We start from the raw sequence: 17597 nt of genomic DNA, 5'->3' as shown, positions 1-17597 counted from the left end.
AGAAACAAAAAAAGCCTCCAAGAAATATGGGACTATGTGAAAAGACCAAATCTGCGTTTGATTGGTGTACTTGAAAGTGACTGGGAGAATGGAACCAAGTTGGAAAGTACTCTTCAGGATATTATCCAGAAGAACTTTCCCAACCTAGCAAGGCAGGCCAACATTCAAATTCAGGAAATACAGAGAACATCACAAAGATACTCCTCGAGAAGGGCAACCCCAAGACACATAATTGTCAGATTCACCAAGGTTGAAATAAAGGAAGAAATATTAAGGGCAGCCAGAGAGAAAGGTCGGGTTACCCACAAAGGGAAGCCCATCAGACTAACAGCAGATCTCTCTGCAGAAACCCTACAAGCCAGAAGAGAGTGGGGGCCAGTATTCAACATTCTTAAAGAAGAGAATTTTCTACTGAGAATCTCATATCCAGCCAAACTAAGCTTCATAAGTGAAGGATAAATAAAATCCTTTACAGACAAGCAAATGCTGAGAGATTTTGTCACCACCAGGCCTGCCTTACAAGAGCTCCTGAAGGAAGCACTAAACATGGAAAGGAACAACTGGTACCAGCCACTGCAGAAACATTGTAAAGACCATTGTCTTTACATTACAAAGACCATTCACGCTATGAAGAAACTGCATCAACTAACTGGCAAAATAACCAGCTAGGATCATAATAACAGGATCAAATTCATACATAACAATATTAACCTTAAATGTAAATGGGCTAAATGCTCCGATTATAAAACACAGACTGGCAAATTGGATAAAGAGTCAAGACCCATCAGTGTGCTGTATTCAGGAGACCCATCTCGCATGCAAAGACACACATAGGCTCAAAATAAAGGGATGGAGGAAGATCTACCAAGCAAATGGAAAACAAAAGAAAGCAGGGGTTGGAATCCTAGTCGTTGATAAACCAGACCTTAAACCAACACAGATCAAAAGAGACAAAGAAGGGCATTACATAATGGTAAAGGGATCAATTCAACAAGAAGAGCTAACTATCCTAAATATACACATGCACCCAATACAGGAGCACCCAGATTCATAAAGCAAGTCCTTAGAGACCTACAAAGAGACTTGGGCTCACACACGTTAATAGTGGGAGACTTTAACACCTTACTGTCAATATTAGATCAACAAGACAGAAAATTAACAAGGATATCCAGGACTGGAACTCAGCTCTGCACCAAGTGGACCTTCTGGATAATAGACATCTACAGAGCTCTCCACACCAAATCAACAGAACATATATTCTTCTCAGCACCACATTGCACTTATTCTAAAATTGACCACATAATTGGAAGTAAAACACTGCTCAGCAAATGTAAAAGGACAGAAATCACAACAAACTGTCTCTCAGACCACAGTGCAATCAAATTGGAACTCAGGATTAAGAAACCCACTCAAAACCGCACAACCACATGGAAACTGAACAACCTGCTCCTGAATGATCACTGGGTAAATAATGAAATGAAGGTGGAAATAAAGATGTTCTTTGAAACCAATGAGAACAAAGACACAATGTACCAAAATGTCTGGGACACATTTAAAGCAGTGTGGAGAGGGAAATTTATAGCACTAAATACCCACAAGAGAAAGCAGGAAAGAACTAACATTGACCCCCTAACATCACAATTAAAAGAACTAGAGAAGCAAGAACAGACAAATTTAAAAGCTAGCAGAAGACAAGAAATAACTAAGATCAGAGCAGAACTGAAGGAGACAGAGACACAAAAAATGCTTCAAAAAATCAATGAATCCAGGAGCTGGTTTTTTGAAAAGATCAACAAAATAGACTGCTAGACAGACTAATAAAGAAGAAAAGAGAGAAGACTCAAATAGGTGCAATTAAAAAATGATAAAGAGGATATCACCACCGATCCCACAGAAATAAAGCTACCATCAGAGAATACTATAAACACCTCTATGCAACTAAACTAGAACATCTAGAAGAAATGGATAAATTCCTTGACACATACACCATCCCAAAGCTAAACCAGGGAGAAGTCAAATCTCTGAATAGACCAATAACAGGTTCTGAAGTTGAGGCAATAATTAATAGCCTACCCATGAAAAAAAAGTTCAGAACCAGACAGATTCACAGCCAAATTCTACCAGGGGTACAAAGAGGAGCTGGTATCATTCCTTCTGAAACTATTCCAATCAATAGAAAAAGAGGGAATCCTCCCTAATTCATTTCATTAGGCCAGCATCATCCTGATACCAAAACCTGGTGGAGACACAACAAAAAAAAGAAAATTTTAGGCCAATATCCCTGATGAACATCAATGTGAAAATCCTCAATAAAATAGTGGCAAACTGAATCCAGCAGCACATCAAAAAGCTTATCCACCGTGATCAAGTCAGCTTCATCCCTAGGATGCAAGGCTGGTTCAACAAAAGCAAATCAATAAACATAATCCATCACATAAACAGAACCAACAACAGAAACCACATGATTATCTCAATAGATGCAAAAAAGGCCTTCAACAGAATTCAGCAGCCTTCATGCTAAAAACTCTCCACAAAATAGGTATTGATGGAACGTATCTCAAAATAATAAGAGCTATTCATGACAAATCCACCGCCAATATCATACTGAATGGGCAAAAACTGGAAGCATTCCCTTTGAAAACCAACACAAGACAAGAATGCCCTGTCTCGCCACTCCTATTCAATATATATTGAATATTGGAAGTTCTGACCAGGGCAATCAGGAAAGAGAAAGAGACAAAGGGTATTTAATTAGGAAAAGAGGAAGTCAGATTGTCTCTGTTTGCAGATGACATGATTGTATATTTAGAAAACCCCATCATCTCAGGCCAAAATCTCCTTAAGCTGAATAGCAACTTCAGTAAAGTCTCTGGATACAAAATCAATGTGCAAAATTCACAAGCATTCCTATACACCAATAACAGACAGAGAGCCAAATCATAAGTGAACTCCCATTCACAATTGCTACAAAGAGAATAAATTACCTAGGAATCCAACTTACAAGGGATATGAAGGACCTCTTCAAGGAGAACTACAAACCACTGCTCAACGAAATAAAAGAGGACGAAAACAAATCGAAGAACATTCCATTCTCATGGATAGGAAGAATCAACATTGTGAAAATGGCCATACTGCCCAAGGTAATTTATAGATTCAATGCTATCCCCATCAAGCCACCAGTGACTTTCTTCACAGAATTGGAAAAAAACTACTTTAAATTTCATATGGAACCAAAAGAGAGCCTGCATAGCCAAGACAATCCTAAGCAAAAAGAACAGAGCTGGAGGCATCACACTACCTGACTTCAAACTGTGTTACAAGGCCACAGTAACCAAAACAGCTTGGCACTGTTACCAAAACAGATATATAGACCAATGGAACAGAACAGAGGCCTCAGAAATAACACCATACATCTACAACCATCTGATCTTTGACAAACCTGACAAAAACAAGAAATGAGGAAAGCATTCCCTATTTAATAAATGGTGCTGGGAAAACTGGCTAGCCATATGCAGAAAGCTGAAACTGGATCCCTTCCTTACATGTTATACAAAAATTAATTCAAGATGGATTAAAGACTTAAATGTTAGACCTAAAACCATAGAAACCCTAGAAGAAAACCTAGTCAGTACTATTCAGGACATAGGCATGGTCAAAGACTTCATGACTAAAACACCAAAAGGAAGGGCAAAAAAAGCCAAAATTGACAAATGGGATCTCATTAAACTAAAGAGCTTCTGCACAGCAAAAGAAACTATCATCAGAGTGAAGAGGAAACCTAGAGAATGGGAAAAAAATTTTGCCATCTATCCATGTGACAAAGGGATAATATCCAGAATCTACAAGAAACTTAAACAAATTTACAAGAAAAAAACGAACAACCCCATCAAAAAGTGGGTGAAGGTTATGAACAGATACTTTTTAAAAAGAAGACATTTATGCAGCCAACAAACTCATGAAAAAATGCTCATCATCATTGGTCATTAGAGAAATGCAAATCAAAACCACAGTGAGATACCATCTCATGCCAGTTAGAATGGCAATCATTAAAAAGTCAGCAAACAACAGATGCTGGAGATGATGTGGAGAAATAGGAATGCTTTTACACTGTTGGTGGGAGTGTAAATTAGTTCAACCATTGTGGAAGACAGTCTGGTGACTCCTCAAGGATCTAGAACTAGAAATACCATTTGACCCAGCAATCGCATTTCTGGGTATATACCCAAAGGATCATAAATCATTCTACTCTAAAGACACATGCACACGTATGTTTATTGTACCACTGTTCACAATAGCAAAGTCTTGGAACCAACGCAAATGCCCATCAATGATAGACTGGATTAAGAAAATGTGGCACATATACACCATGGAATACTATGCAGCCATTAAAAAAGGATGAGTTCATGTCCTTTGCAGGGACATGAATGAAGCTGGAAACCATCATTCTCAGCAAAGTAACACCAAAAAGAGAAAACCAAACACGGCATGTTCTCACTCAGAAGTGGGATTTGAACAATGAGAACACGTGGACACAGGGAGGGGAACTTCACACACTGGGGTCTCTTAGGGCGTGGGGACCTGGGGGTGGGATAACATTAGGAGAAATACCAAATGTAAATGACGAGTTGGTGGGTGCAGCAAACCAACATGGCACATGTATACCTATGTAACAAACCTGCACGTTGTGTACATGTACCCCAGAACTTAAAGTATAATAATAATAAAAAGAAATTAATGCTAATTTCTTTTTCTTTCTTACTGCCTCTATAATTGCATAAAATGTTAATTTTTAACTTGACGATATTATTGTGATTCTTAAAGGAGTCTTTATCATTTAAGCTATAAATATTTAACACTTATATACTTAAATATTATTGAATGAAGTGATGAGACGTAGTTGAGTAAGACAGCATGTCTTACTGGCACCCCCAGCTAGTATAGCAGGCAATGTATATGGCACAAAGAGATCACTAGAAAGAATTGTAGTTTCTTCCTCCAGGTATAGCAAGGTAGATACTCTTGAATTCCTTTTCTGAATGTCTCTTTACAATATCAAAAGTTTATTCCTAATGCATAATTTTCTGTGTTTCAGATATTATAATTGATTTCACTTGGTATCCAAATACTTTCTCCAGAAATGAGGTTATCTAGAGTTAGTTAGGGTTAGAAGGAGCAAACATTTTTGTTTACCATTATGCAGGAGGCAGAATGTGGTACAAATGCTAATGGCATGCATATCACTATTAGTGTTTATTTGTACTGCACCAAGCTTTTCAGTGGCTTCTTGTATTGGTTACAGTGTTTCTGCAACAGCATGAGCTCGGCCAGTGAAATGCAGCTGGGATAACTTTGGATTTGGTAAAAGATATATTCCTGTCGAGTCGTTCATGGATTCTAACGACTGTATGAAGCTCTCTGTTTTAGCTCTGAAGCATAAAGGAAATATTAAGTTTTTAATCTTTTCCCAGATACTGTTCTCTAATGCAAACTGTAGCTATTTTCCGTAATGGAAAAAGCAGTCTGGCTCGGATTCATCAAATCCATCCATCCACTCATTGAATTCGTATATCCGTTCATTCATACATACATACATACATAGATATTTCTTATTTATCTACTTCTTACCTACATATCTTCTGTGTAATTTGAGAATTTGATGTGACAAATTGATTTTTATGCGATATGTCACAATGATTGATTATTAACATCATTATTTTGGGGGACATCTTCATATTTCAGTGGAAAAAGTTAGGTAAGGAGGAATCTGAGTAATCTTAAATATTAACTTGCTATATAACCTCAGAAAATCATAATTTTTTCTGTGCTTAATGTTCTATATCTATAAATCATTAATATAATACTTTTTTGGGAAAAATCTTTCTCAGGAAATAATTACTAATTTTTAAAAAAATTAAAAATTTTTTTGAGATAGGGTCTTACTCTGTCACTTAGGCTGACATGCAGTGACACAATCACTGCTTACTGCAGTCTCAATCTCTTGGGCTGAAGCAATCCTCCTACCTCAGCTTCCCAAGTAGCTGGAACTACAGGCAGGCATTACCCTGCCCAACTAATTTTTGTATTTTTGTAGAGGGCGTTTTGCCATATTGCCCAGGCAGGTCTTGAAGTCCTGGGCTCAAGCGATCCTCCAGCCTTGGCCTCTCAAAGTGTTGGGATTACAGGCGTAAGCCACTGTGCCCAGCCTGATTATTTTACATCATGTTCCAAAGACTATTTAAAGAGATAGGATATTATGATAAAATGTTAAATTGAAAAAAATACTCTTCCAGCATTATCTCAAGTTTGTAATATATAGAATAAAAAATCCTGGCTGCAAATACATCAAAATTGGCATATTTCCCTAATATCTAAACTTGCTATAATTAAACTACACTTACTTGTCACACGGAAAGAAGATGTTCTAGGAAAAGAATCTTGAAGATATAATGAGGCTACAAGTGTGAAAACCTGAAGAGCCAACATAATGTAATTGTTTGCATGTCTTGTTTTATTTAGCAAGCTGCTGAAGATTAGAGAAGGGTAATCCAGAGGGAGATAACATAGATAAATAATATTATTCTATTGTAGCCTTTCTAACTATATTAAGTTCAGCAATTACCTATTAAGGATTTTCCATGCATAAGACAGTAGGCTAGGTCCAACAAATGTTATTCAAATGAGTAAAGGTAAATTAAAGGAATGAGTTTGGTTTTCTGGTGGGTTATTTGAGATTAAAAAGAGATTAATTAGAAGAGATGCTTTTATAAGAAAACCCAAGTGTGAAATATGAGCCCTCGAAAAAGATCTAGAGTATCTAATCCAGCACCCATAATTAACGCAGAGGAAAAAAGACAGTATATACATGCTTGCTTAAATGCATACAGACAATGTCAGACTTAGGACTCAAACATAGATTTAAAGGCAAGATTCTATTCAGTGGCGTTTTAACAGAAATCTATAGGCATTTAAAAATAAAGAGTATAATTAATTTTTTTCTTCCAAAAACAATAAGAAATTTTGAGACAGATGGTTTAGGGATGGGAGTGGAGTTCCCTGATGCCATCAAAAAAACAGACTCCTTCACCTTCAGTTTCATGGAAGGTGAAGAGATAGCACACTTCTGCTTACATTTAATTGGCCAACACTGAATCTATATGGCCTCTTTAACCACAAGAGAATCTGCAAGGTTGAACTGTTAGCCTTCCATCTACTGTAGTTGAGAAAGGAATATAAAAGGAGTGTGAAATAGATGTTGAGTGAGCCAACCTTAAGTATCAGCTTTCCTGATTTTTGATACAGGGCTCTTCATTGACCCTTTATGTCTTACACTGAGCTTTGTTCTAAGGGACTGATAAAATACCAGAGTCTTAAAAAATGGATGAGGAAAGAAGGGCCTACTAACTTTCCTCAAATACTAAAAGTGTTGCCCAATATGATGGCATTTGAAGATGGGACCTGTGGGATATAATTAGGTTTAGATGAGGTCATGAGTGTGGGGCCCTCATGATGGAATTAGTGCCCTTACAAAAAGAGACACCAGAGAGGGTGCTCTCTCTCTCTGTTACATGAGAACACAGTGAGAGGGCAGTCATCTGCAAACCAGGAAGAGAGCCTCTGCAAGAACCTGACCATGCTGGCACTGTAATGTCAGATTTTCAGCCTCTAAAATGTGACAAATAAGCTTCTATTGTTTAAGCCACTCAGTCGATAGTATTTTGTTATGGGAGCCTGAACTGACTAATACAGATTTTGGTACTGAGAAGTGGGGTGCTGTTGTAAAAAATACATGTGGAAGTGGCTTTGAAACTGAGTAATGGGTAGCAGGTGGAATAGTTTTGAGGTACATGCTAGAAATATGAACATTAAGAGTGATTCTTGTGAAGTCTAAGAAATGAAGAATATGTTATTGGAATCTTGGGGAAAGGTGATTCTTGTTATAAAGTGGCAAAGAACTTCAGTGAACTGTGTTACAGTGTTTTGTGTATGGTAGAAACTGTGAGTGATGAAACTGAATATTTAGCTGAGGAGATTTCTAGGCAAAGTGTGCGTTAGTCCATTTTTATGTTGCTATAAAGAAATACCTGAGATTGGATAATTTATTTTCAGCAAAGAGATTTAATTGGCATACAGTTCTTCAGACAGTACATGAGGCATAGTGCCAGCATCTGCTTCTGGTGAGTCTCAGGAAGCTTCCAGTCATGGTGGAAGGTGAAGGGGAGCCATCATGTCACATGGCAAGAGCAGGATCAAGAGTGAGAGAGAAAGGGGAAGTCCAGACTCTTTTAAACAACCAGAGCTTGTGTAAACTAACTGAGAACTCACTTATCATCAAGAGGATGATGCTAAACCTTTCATGAGGGATCTGCCCTCATGATCCATTCACCTCCCACCAGGCCCCACCTCCAACATTTCAACATGAGATTTGGAGGCAACAAACATCCAAACCATATCAGACTGGCTTGGGTCCTCCTGTGTTTTGGTTAAAAGACATTTTAACTGGGATGAGATGATATCTCACTGTAGTTTTTGTGTGCATTTCTATGATGATCAGTGATGTTGAGCACTTTTCCATATACCCGTTTGCCATTTGCATGTCTTTTGAGAAATGTCTATTTGGACCTTTTGCCCATTTAAAAATCAAATTATTACATTTTAAAATAGAATTGTTTGAGCTCCTTATATATTCTGATTATTAAACCCCTGTCAGATGGATAGTTTGCAAATATTTTCTCCCATTCTGTTTGCTGTCTCTTCATTTTGTTGATTGTCTCTTTTGCTGTGCAGAAGCTTTTAAACTTGATATGATCCCATTTGTCCAGTTTTACTTTGGTTGCCTGTACTTGTGGGGTATTACCAATGAAACTATTGCCCACTCCAATGTCCTGGAGAATTTCTCCAATGTTTTCTTGTAGTAGTTTCACAGATTAAGGTCTTAGATTTAATTCTTTAATCTATATTGATCTGATTTTTCTATATGATGAGAGGGGTCTGTTCTCATTCTTCTGCATATGAATTTCCAGTTTTCCCAGCGCCATTTATTGAAGAATCTGTCCTTTCCCCAATGTATGTTCTTGGTACCATTGTCAAAAATGAGTTCACTGCAGATGTATGGATTTGTTTTGGCCTTTTCTATTCTGTTCCACTGGTCTATGCCAGTACCACGCTGTTGTGTTTATGCCAGTACCATGCTGTTTCAAATTATACTACAGAGCTATAGTAAGAAAAACAACTGAAGAGATGAGGGGACAACCAGCTGCAGAGAGGAGCCACCCTGTCTGCTGAGAGCTGAACACTCATTGGGACACCCTGGCTATGAAAAGGAGCTACCCACTGCCCACTGCTGGTCTCCTCTGAGCTGTTCTATTGCTCAATAAAACTCTTTGTCTTGCTTACCCTCCACTTGTCTGCATACTTCATTCTTCCTAGTCACAGGACAAGAACTTGGGACCTGCTGAATGATGAGGCTAAAAGAGCTGTAACACAAACAGGGCTGAAACATGCCCCCTTGCTCACCACATTGAGGGCAAAGAGAAGGAGAGAAGACCTGCAGCCCTTCAGGAAGCCCAGACCTGGAGCTTCCCTGAGCCAGGGCTGTGACTCCCTCTTTGGAGCCCTGTGATTCCTGGCATCTTCAAGCTTCCAGGAGCCACCTCATTCTCCAGTGCCAGCTGAGGAAGTTGCTTGTGGTGCACCTGGTCCAGCCACAGCCTCACAGAGAGCCAGTGCCCATGCCAGCACCTAGAGCTGCCTACCCAGCAGCCAATGTGTCTGTATGCAGTGGCTGGACTCCATGCTTACTCGCACCCCCGTACCACCATGCCACACTTGATTTGCAGTCTCCGTTGGAGGCATGGGATCCAGGTTGGTAGCATGAGCTGAGTGCAGCCTGCCAGACTGAGAGGGTGGAATGAGCCCAACAGGCCCAAGCAAAACTCGGGCAAAGGCACCACTGGACGCAGAGGTTCCTGGTCAGAAAAGTAACACCCCAAAAATCCCGTAACACTAGGACTTCCAGTATTATGTTGAATCACAGTGATGACAGTGGGCATCCTTTTCATTTTCCAGATCTTAGAGGAAAGGCTTTTTATTTTTTTCCATTCAGTATGATACTAGCTGTGGGTCTGTCATACATGACTTTTATTTTGTTGAGATATGATCCATCTATACTCAGTTTTTTGAGGGGTTTGAACCTGAAGGGATGTTGAATTTTATCAAATGTTTTTCAGCATCCATTGAAATAATCATATGGTTTTTCTTCTTCTTTCTGTTGAAATGATGTATCACATTGACTGATTTGTGTATGTTGAATCATCCTTCCATTTCAGGGATAAACCCCACTTGGTCATGATGAAAGAAGAGAAATGTCTATTTGAGGTTACCATGAAGTCTGCAAATACTATCTTATAACTCATTATTTTAAGCTGATAACAACTTAACACTGCTTGCACAAACAAATGAGAAAAAAAAAAAGCTGATAAAATTGCTGTTCTGTAACTTCATCTGTCAACTTTTTAACTTTTTGTTATTTCTATTTATAGCTTATTGTACCGTCTGTCTTCAGTAGTTGTTGTAGTTATTATTTTTGTTTGGTTTATTATTTAGTCTTTTTAAATGATAGTAGTTTACACACTACAGTTATAGTGCTATAATCTGTGTTTTTCTGTGTACTTACTATTACTAATGAGTTTTATACCTTCAGATGATGATTTATTGCTCATTAATGTCCTTTTCTTTTCAGTCGAAGTTCTCCCATTAGCATTTCTTTTCAGACAGGTCTGGTGTTGAGGAAACTTTTCAGCTTTTTTTTTTTTTTTTTGCACGAGAAAGTCCTTATTTCTTCTTCCTTTTTGAATAATTTTTGACTGGATATACTATTCTAGGGTAAACATGTTTTTCCCTTAAATACTTGAACTATGTCATACCGTTCTCTCTTGGCCTGTAAGGTTTCCACTGAAATGTCTGCTGTGAAGAGCATTGGAACTCTATTGTATATTATTTGTTTATTTTCTCTCGCTGCTTTTAGGAGCCTTATTTATCCTTGACCTTTTGGAGTTTTGATGCTATTTTCTAGATCTTATAGTCATGCTTCATTCCTTCAAGCTCTAATTCTTCTGCTTGATTCATTCTATAATTAAGAGACTCTGATGCATTCTTCAGTATGTCCATTGCATTTTTTTAGCTCCAGAATTTCTGCTTGGGGGGATGATTGGTGGAGCCCTCTACTTAGCCATCTTGTTCTGCCCCTCTCTCATCTTTTATTCTTGTACATTTATTTTATATTCATAAAGATTTAATTTCTCAGTAAGCTGCACACAGCGGAGTCTACAACAATTAATTTAAAACTAAGCAAGGAAATACCACCTTTTCAATATTATGAATGAAATTTAATTCATAAATGAAATTTAAGCATATAATCCTAATGTTTATACATTCTATTAGACTATATCAGTTAACCGTTGTTTCATAAAAAATAACCACAAAATCTCAGTGTCCAATAACAAGCATTATTTTTCTAATGCACCTGCAGATTAGCTGAGAGTATAGGAGTCAGCTGACGATTCAGGCTGGGATTGATCAGCTTGCTTTGTGGATCTTGACTGGACTCACTCATGTGTCTGTGGGTGCTGGTCTATTGATCTAGGCTGGTTGATTGGAGCAGCTTGACTGAGTGGATTTGCTTCACATGTTCATCATCTCTTGGGACTAGTGGGCAAGCTCAGGCATACATTTTTCACAGAGATGGCAGGAACACAATAATGCAAACAGAAAAACACAAGGTGTTTTAAGACTTAGGCTGGAAATGAAATGAAATTTTATTTGTATCTAATTTATCTACTAACCAAAGCAAGTTACATTTTTAGTTCAAGTAACTGTAAATTCACATGGCAAAACGAGTGGATATGGGGGACAAATGTGAAGAATTGGGGCTAAAGATACTATTTACCATAAAGACTATCTGATCCAAGATTATTTAATATAATTAACTTTCTCAGTTTTCTATTTAAACCCAACAGTGATATTTCTTTGCAAAGTATTTACCAGAGCTGGTGTCCTCTGAAGAACATTTAGAATTTTATTTTCCTAATGTATTCTGAAACCCTACATACTTTATCATGAGCAAGTTAGGAAAAAAGCTTTAATTCTAGAGTATTTGTATTCTTTTGCAAAGGATGCTGTTCAAAATGCTTTATTTCTTTAACCTCACTTTAGTACGTGCAAATAAGACTTTGTAATTTTAGAAATATACAAGTACAATAATTACAGACACATTAAACTGTACGAATATTGCAGTTGAGAGGCAACACACCTGGGTCTTCACTAAACTTCATTAATTACATCATAAAAGCAAAAAACAACTAAAATTATTTTAAAGTAGCAGTCCAAAATTTAGCACTAGATTCACAAGAAGAATTTTCCTAGCTGACAGTTATATGAACTCTAAGAATAACCCCAGAGTTAAACTTCCTAGTGAAAGAGAATAAGGGGCTGCATATACCAGTGTTTCTATTTTTATAAAATCCATGGTCCAGGTGCTTTGATTTTTTGTTTTGTGGCAGAAAAATCTATACACACACACTATATATATATACACACATCTGTATTCCTTTGTCTATATATCTGTATATATCTCTCTCAGTGTGTGTATTTTGTGTTTGTGTGTGTATCACATTTGGTGTATATGGGTATCACATTTTCTGTATCATCTATATCTATCTATCTATCATCCATCTATATCTGTCTGTCTGTCTATCTATCTATCTATCTATCTATCTATCTATCTATCTATCTATCTATCTATCTCTATCCTCTATCTATCCAATCTATATATGCATGTCTAGGGCAATGTAAATAGTTTGGTAAGCTGGACAAAAAGATAAATATAGTTGACTGCAAAGGTCAGTAAGAGCTAGTTTATGACAGATCTTGACTTTGCAGCAGAACCAAGGTTGTGCTCACTCTAAATTAAGATGTGTTCAGGGCTTCCTGGAAGGGCAGAGAGGGGGCTTACCAGGAGCCTATTTGTATGAATAATAATAGTGCTCCTGGGGAAGAATCTTTCTGGAAAGATACAGCATGTTGAGAAAAACTGTACATTGCTATGATAACAATCCCCAAGCATTAGTAGGGAGAAGGCAATTTAAAATCCTCAGGTGCCATCTGCGTATATTGAGCTGAGTCTTAGAGGCAGGGGCTACTAATGAGACTGAAAGTTAAGTTTCCCCAAGCTTCTTTTTTTGATCACATTCTAAATCTTTTTTTTTATTTCAACTTTTATTTTAGATTCAGAGGGTACATATGCATGTTTGTTATGTGAGTATATTGTGTGATGCTGAGGTTTGGGGTATGATTAATCCCATCACCCAGGTAATAAACGTAGTACTCAATAGTTCATTTTTCTTTTTTTCTTTTTTTTTTTGTGAGACGGAGTCTTGCTCTGTCACCCAGGCTGGAGTGCAGTGGCGCGATCTCGGCTCACTGCAAGCTCCGCCTCCCGGGTTCACACCATTCTCCTGCCTCAGCCTCGCCGAGTAGCTGGGACTACAGGCGCCCGCCACCACGCCAGGCTAATTTTTTGTATTTTTTTTTAGTAGAGATGGGGTTTCACCGTGGTCTCGATCTCCTGACCTCGTGATCCGCCCGCCTCGGCCTCCCAAAGTGCTGGGATTGCAAGCGTGAGCCACCGTGCCTGGCCAATAGTTCATTTTTCAATCCTTGCCCCCCTTTCTCCTCCCTCACCCTTCTAGTAGTCCCTAGTGTCTATTGTTGACATCTTTATGTCTATGTGTACATGATATTTAGCTTCCACTTATAAGCAGTTTTCTGTTCCTGTGTTAATTGCTTAGCATAATGGTCTCCAGCAGTATCCATGTTTCTGCAAAGGAAATGATTTCATTTTTTATGTCTGCATAGTATTCCATGGTGTATATGTGCTACATTTTCTTAATCCAGTCTATCGTTGTTGGACATTTGGGTTGGTTCCAAGTCTTTGCTATTGTGAATAGTACCGCAATAAACATACATGTGCATGTGTCTTTATAGCAGCATGATTTATAGTCCTTTGGGTATATACTCAGTAATGGGATTTATGGGTTGTATAATAGTTCTGGTTTAAGTTCTTTGACAGTTTGAGAAATCTCCAAACTGCTTTCCACAGTGGCTGAACTAATTTACACTCCCACCAACAATGTATAAGCATTCCCTTTTCTCTTCAGCCTCCCCAGGGTCTGTTGTTTTTTGACTTTTTAATAATTGCCATGCTGACTGGTGTGGGAGGGTAGTTCATTGTGGTTTTGATTTGCATTTCTCCCATGATTCTGGCTGATATCGAGAATGGTATTTCCTAGCTTTCCTTCTAGAATTCTTGTAGTTTTAGGTCTTACATTTAAGTCTTTAATGCATCTTGAATTAATTTTTGTGTTTGATTAAAGGTAGGTGTATTTGTCCATTTTCACATTACTATGAAGAACTGCCTGAACCTTGGTAACTTATAAAAGAAAGAAGTTTAAATTGACTCACAGTTTAGTATGGCTGGGTAGGTTTCAGGAAACTTACAATCATGGGGGAAGGTGAAGGAGAAGCAAGGTGCCTTCTTTACAAGGCATGAGGAAGGAGAATGAAAGCGGGAGGAATTACCAAACATTTATAAAACCATCATATCTGTGAAAACTCACTCACTATCATGAGACCAGCATGGGGGAAACTGTCCCCATGATACAATTACCTCCACCTTGTCTCTTTCTTGAAACATGGGAATTACGGAGATTACAATTCAAGGTAAGATTTTGGGTGGGGACACAGCCAAACCGTATCTGTAGGGGTCCAGTTTTATTCTTCTGCATATCGCTAACCAGCTATCCCAGAAAGACTCCCGATTAAATAGAGGGAGTCCTTTCCCCATTGCCTATTTGTGTTGACTTTGTCAAAGATCAGATGGCTGTAAGTGTGTGGCTTTATTTCTAGGTTATACATTCTGTTCTATTGGTCTATGTGTCTGTTTTTGTACCAGTACTATGCTGTTTTAGTTACTGTAGCTTTATACTATAGTTTGAAGTTATATAATGTGATGCCTCCAGCTTTGTTCTTTTTGCTTAGGGTTGATTTGGCTATTTGGGCTCTTTCATGGTTTCATATACATTTTAGAATATTTTTTTTCTAATTCTGTGAAAAATAACACTGGTAATTTATAAGAATAGTGTTGAGTCTGTAGATTGCTTTGGGCAGTATGAGTATTTTAATGATATTGATTTTTCAAATCCATGAGGATGGAATGTTTTTCCATTTGTTTATGTCATCTATAATTTCTTTTAGCACTGTTATGTAGTTCTCCTTGTAGAGATCTTTCACCTTCTGAGTTAGATATAGTCCTAGGTATTTTATATCTTTTGTAGTTTCCCCACGATACTAAGTGACATTGAAAGCACAGGTATTTACTCTTTTGAAACATGTAAGGGTAAACATATGTGCCTCATTCCTCAGGTTCCTGCTTCAGTACATAATGAGTTTAAGGACTGAGTGAACTTTTGTTCCTCAAGCCCTTTTGGAAATGTAGAGAAATACTGGTTTTACTTAGTCCTACTAAGGTGGGGGTGGTTAAGTAAAGTAGCTAATTTGTTAGGCAGGATTTTGTTCACTGAGATTTGTCTATCAAAGGGAAGGGTATTCACATATGACATGCCTTCTCTACTCTTCCAGTTACTAGCATTTTTTGTCTCCTTGTGCTTAGCCTGGGAAGGGTCCACAGCCTGTCTTATGAATTAGGTCTTGTGTGCTCGACCAGACACAAAAGGGGGTCTAGATTTGGGATTAGCAGAGATGACTTCTTTAATTGGTCCAACATTACTGTTACTTTGATTTACTGTGGTCTCAGCAAATAATATAAAAAAGATACATGATATTAAGGATGCCTGAAGATACACATAAAAGGAAGCTCCCTAATGCATCCTTGATCCTCATGGAAGCATAGCTGAAATTTTGTCTTAGTAAAGAATCCTCCAGTAAGAGAGGGGAAGGGTAGGAGGGAGATGGGCAAGTCAAACTACCTAAAATGAATGTTTTGATGTGCTATACATACAGACTCTCTCAGTTTATTTCTTGCTATATCTTTGGGAAAAGCTTTCATTCAGCAGTCTTAGTCATAATTGGCTTCACATCATCATTCTTCAAGCTCTCTCTGTTCTGCATGTAACTGGTTGTTTAAGGCAGGCCTGTTTGTGTAAGTGATATGGAGTCAGGTTTGAAGACGCTGTTTATGCCTCTGTGTGCATACCTGAGCATACAAGCTCTAAGATTTTTGTATAGAATAGGAGGTAGGAGGCTCAGCTTGGGTCCCTCATCTTGGCTTTCCAACTATAGTTTCCAACCATGCTTATCCAAAGGCCCAGCATTTTGCAGATTCCCATGTAAATAAACCAGTATTTTATTTTTTATTTGTCTTGCATGTGTTGCAGCTTTCATAACTGCTAACAAGGTACATTTAGCAGAGAACTACACAGGTGAGACCATCTGTTTTCTCCACTGTGACTGCAGCTGAGAATATAGAATGCCAGTGCTCTATTGAGGGCACTGGGCTATCAGCAAGGGAGGGCACCAGCCATATTGGAGTTTTGGCAGCTTCAGCAAAGCACCACATGAGCACGGCATGACTTCAGCAGACCTTGACAAAAGATCTCATCAGAAGCAGCATCAGTGAAATTGCACATTCATCAGGCTTCACAGAGATTGGGATATAGCTCACATGGAGCCGGAGATGAAGTCACTGCAAGAATGGAGGAAGTGGTCACTAAGACAGCCTCACACATCAATACCAGTGGGAACTCTTCAGGGGACACGCAGGACACGCAGGAATGCTTGCAGGAAATTTTAAAGAGCATCTGGAAGATATTCAATAATAAGTGAGAGAAGAATTAGGAAACTACTGTGTTTCTATAAATATGACTCCTGTCACTCCCAAACTGGTAGAGCCTAAGGAAACATAGGTGCGAAAGAGTTTGAACAGGGGTTTTGCATATCTTTTCCTTAACTCCAGTCATAACTAATCTGGTAATCAACTTGGGTGCTTAAATGAACTCTTGATTGGTTTGATAGTATTATTTTCTTTTCTTTTTGTTGTTGGCTGTGAATGGGGAGCCTTAACATCTATGTTCAGCATTTTGACAGCTTCTGCATTACTGATTTCTAAATCTGTCAATTAAAATTTTATTGGTTGCTATGTCTGCACTCTGTGTATATGTGACAGGAGAGGATGATGGGTGATAAATATGTATGCAGAGGAAAGTGATATAGGCACAGGTGGAGGGGATTTAGCATAACACAGGAATTTCAAGTTTACCATATTAGGTTATAAACCCCACAAAGACTTTTTTTTTTTCATTAATATTGTATTTTCAACTCCCATCACAGTGCATGGCATGCAGTATAGAAACTGTATTTTTGATGAGTAAAGATTTACTACATCTGTTAATTATTATATGTGCAACATTCAAGAGAAACAGTCCAGTTGTGCTTGAGGGGACAGAGAGGAAACAGAACCAGGAAAAGGCAGAGAAAAAATTGAAGACAAAGTGGTTTGAAGAGGGAGCATGACATGAATCTGTCAT

This window comes from Hylobates moloch, unplaced genomic scaffold, assembly GCF_009828535.3.
Source record: "Hylobates moloch isolate HMO894 unplaced genomic scaffold, HMol_V3 SCAFFOLD_22, whole genome shotgun sequence".
NCBI classification, from domain to species: Eukaryota; Metazoa; Chordata; class Mammalia; order Primates; family Hylobatidae; genus Hylobates; species Hylobates moloch.
The sequence above is the reverse complement of the archived record's forward strand: the minus strand, read 5'-3'. Positions refer to the sequence as shown.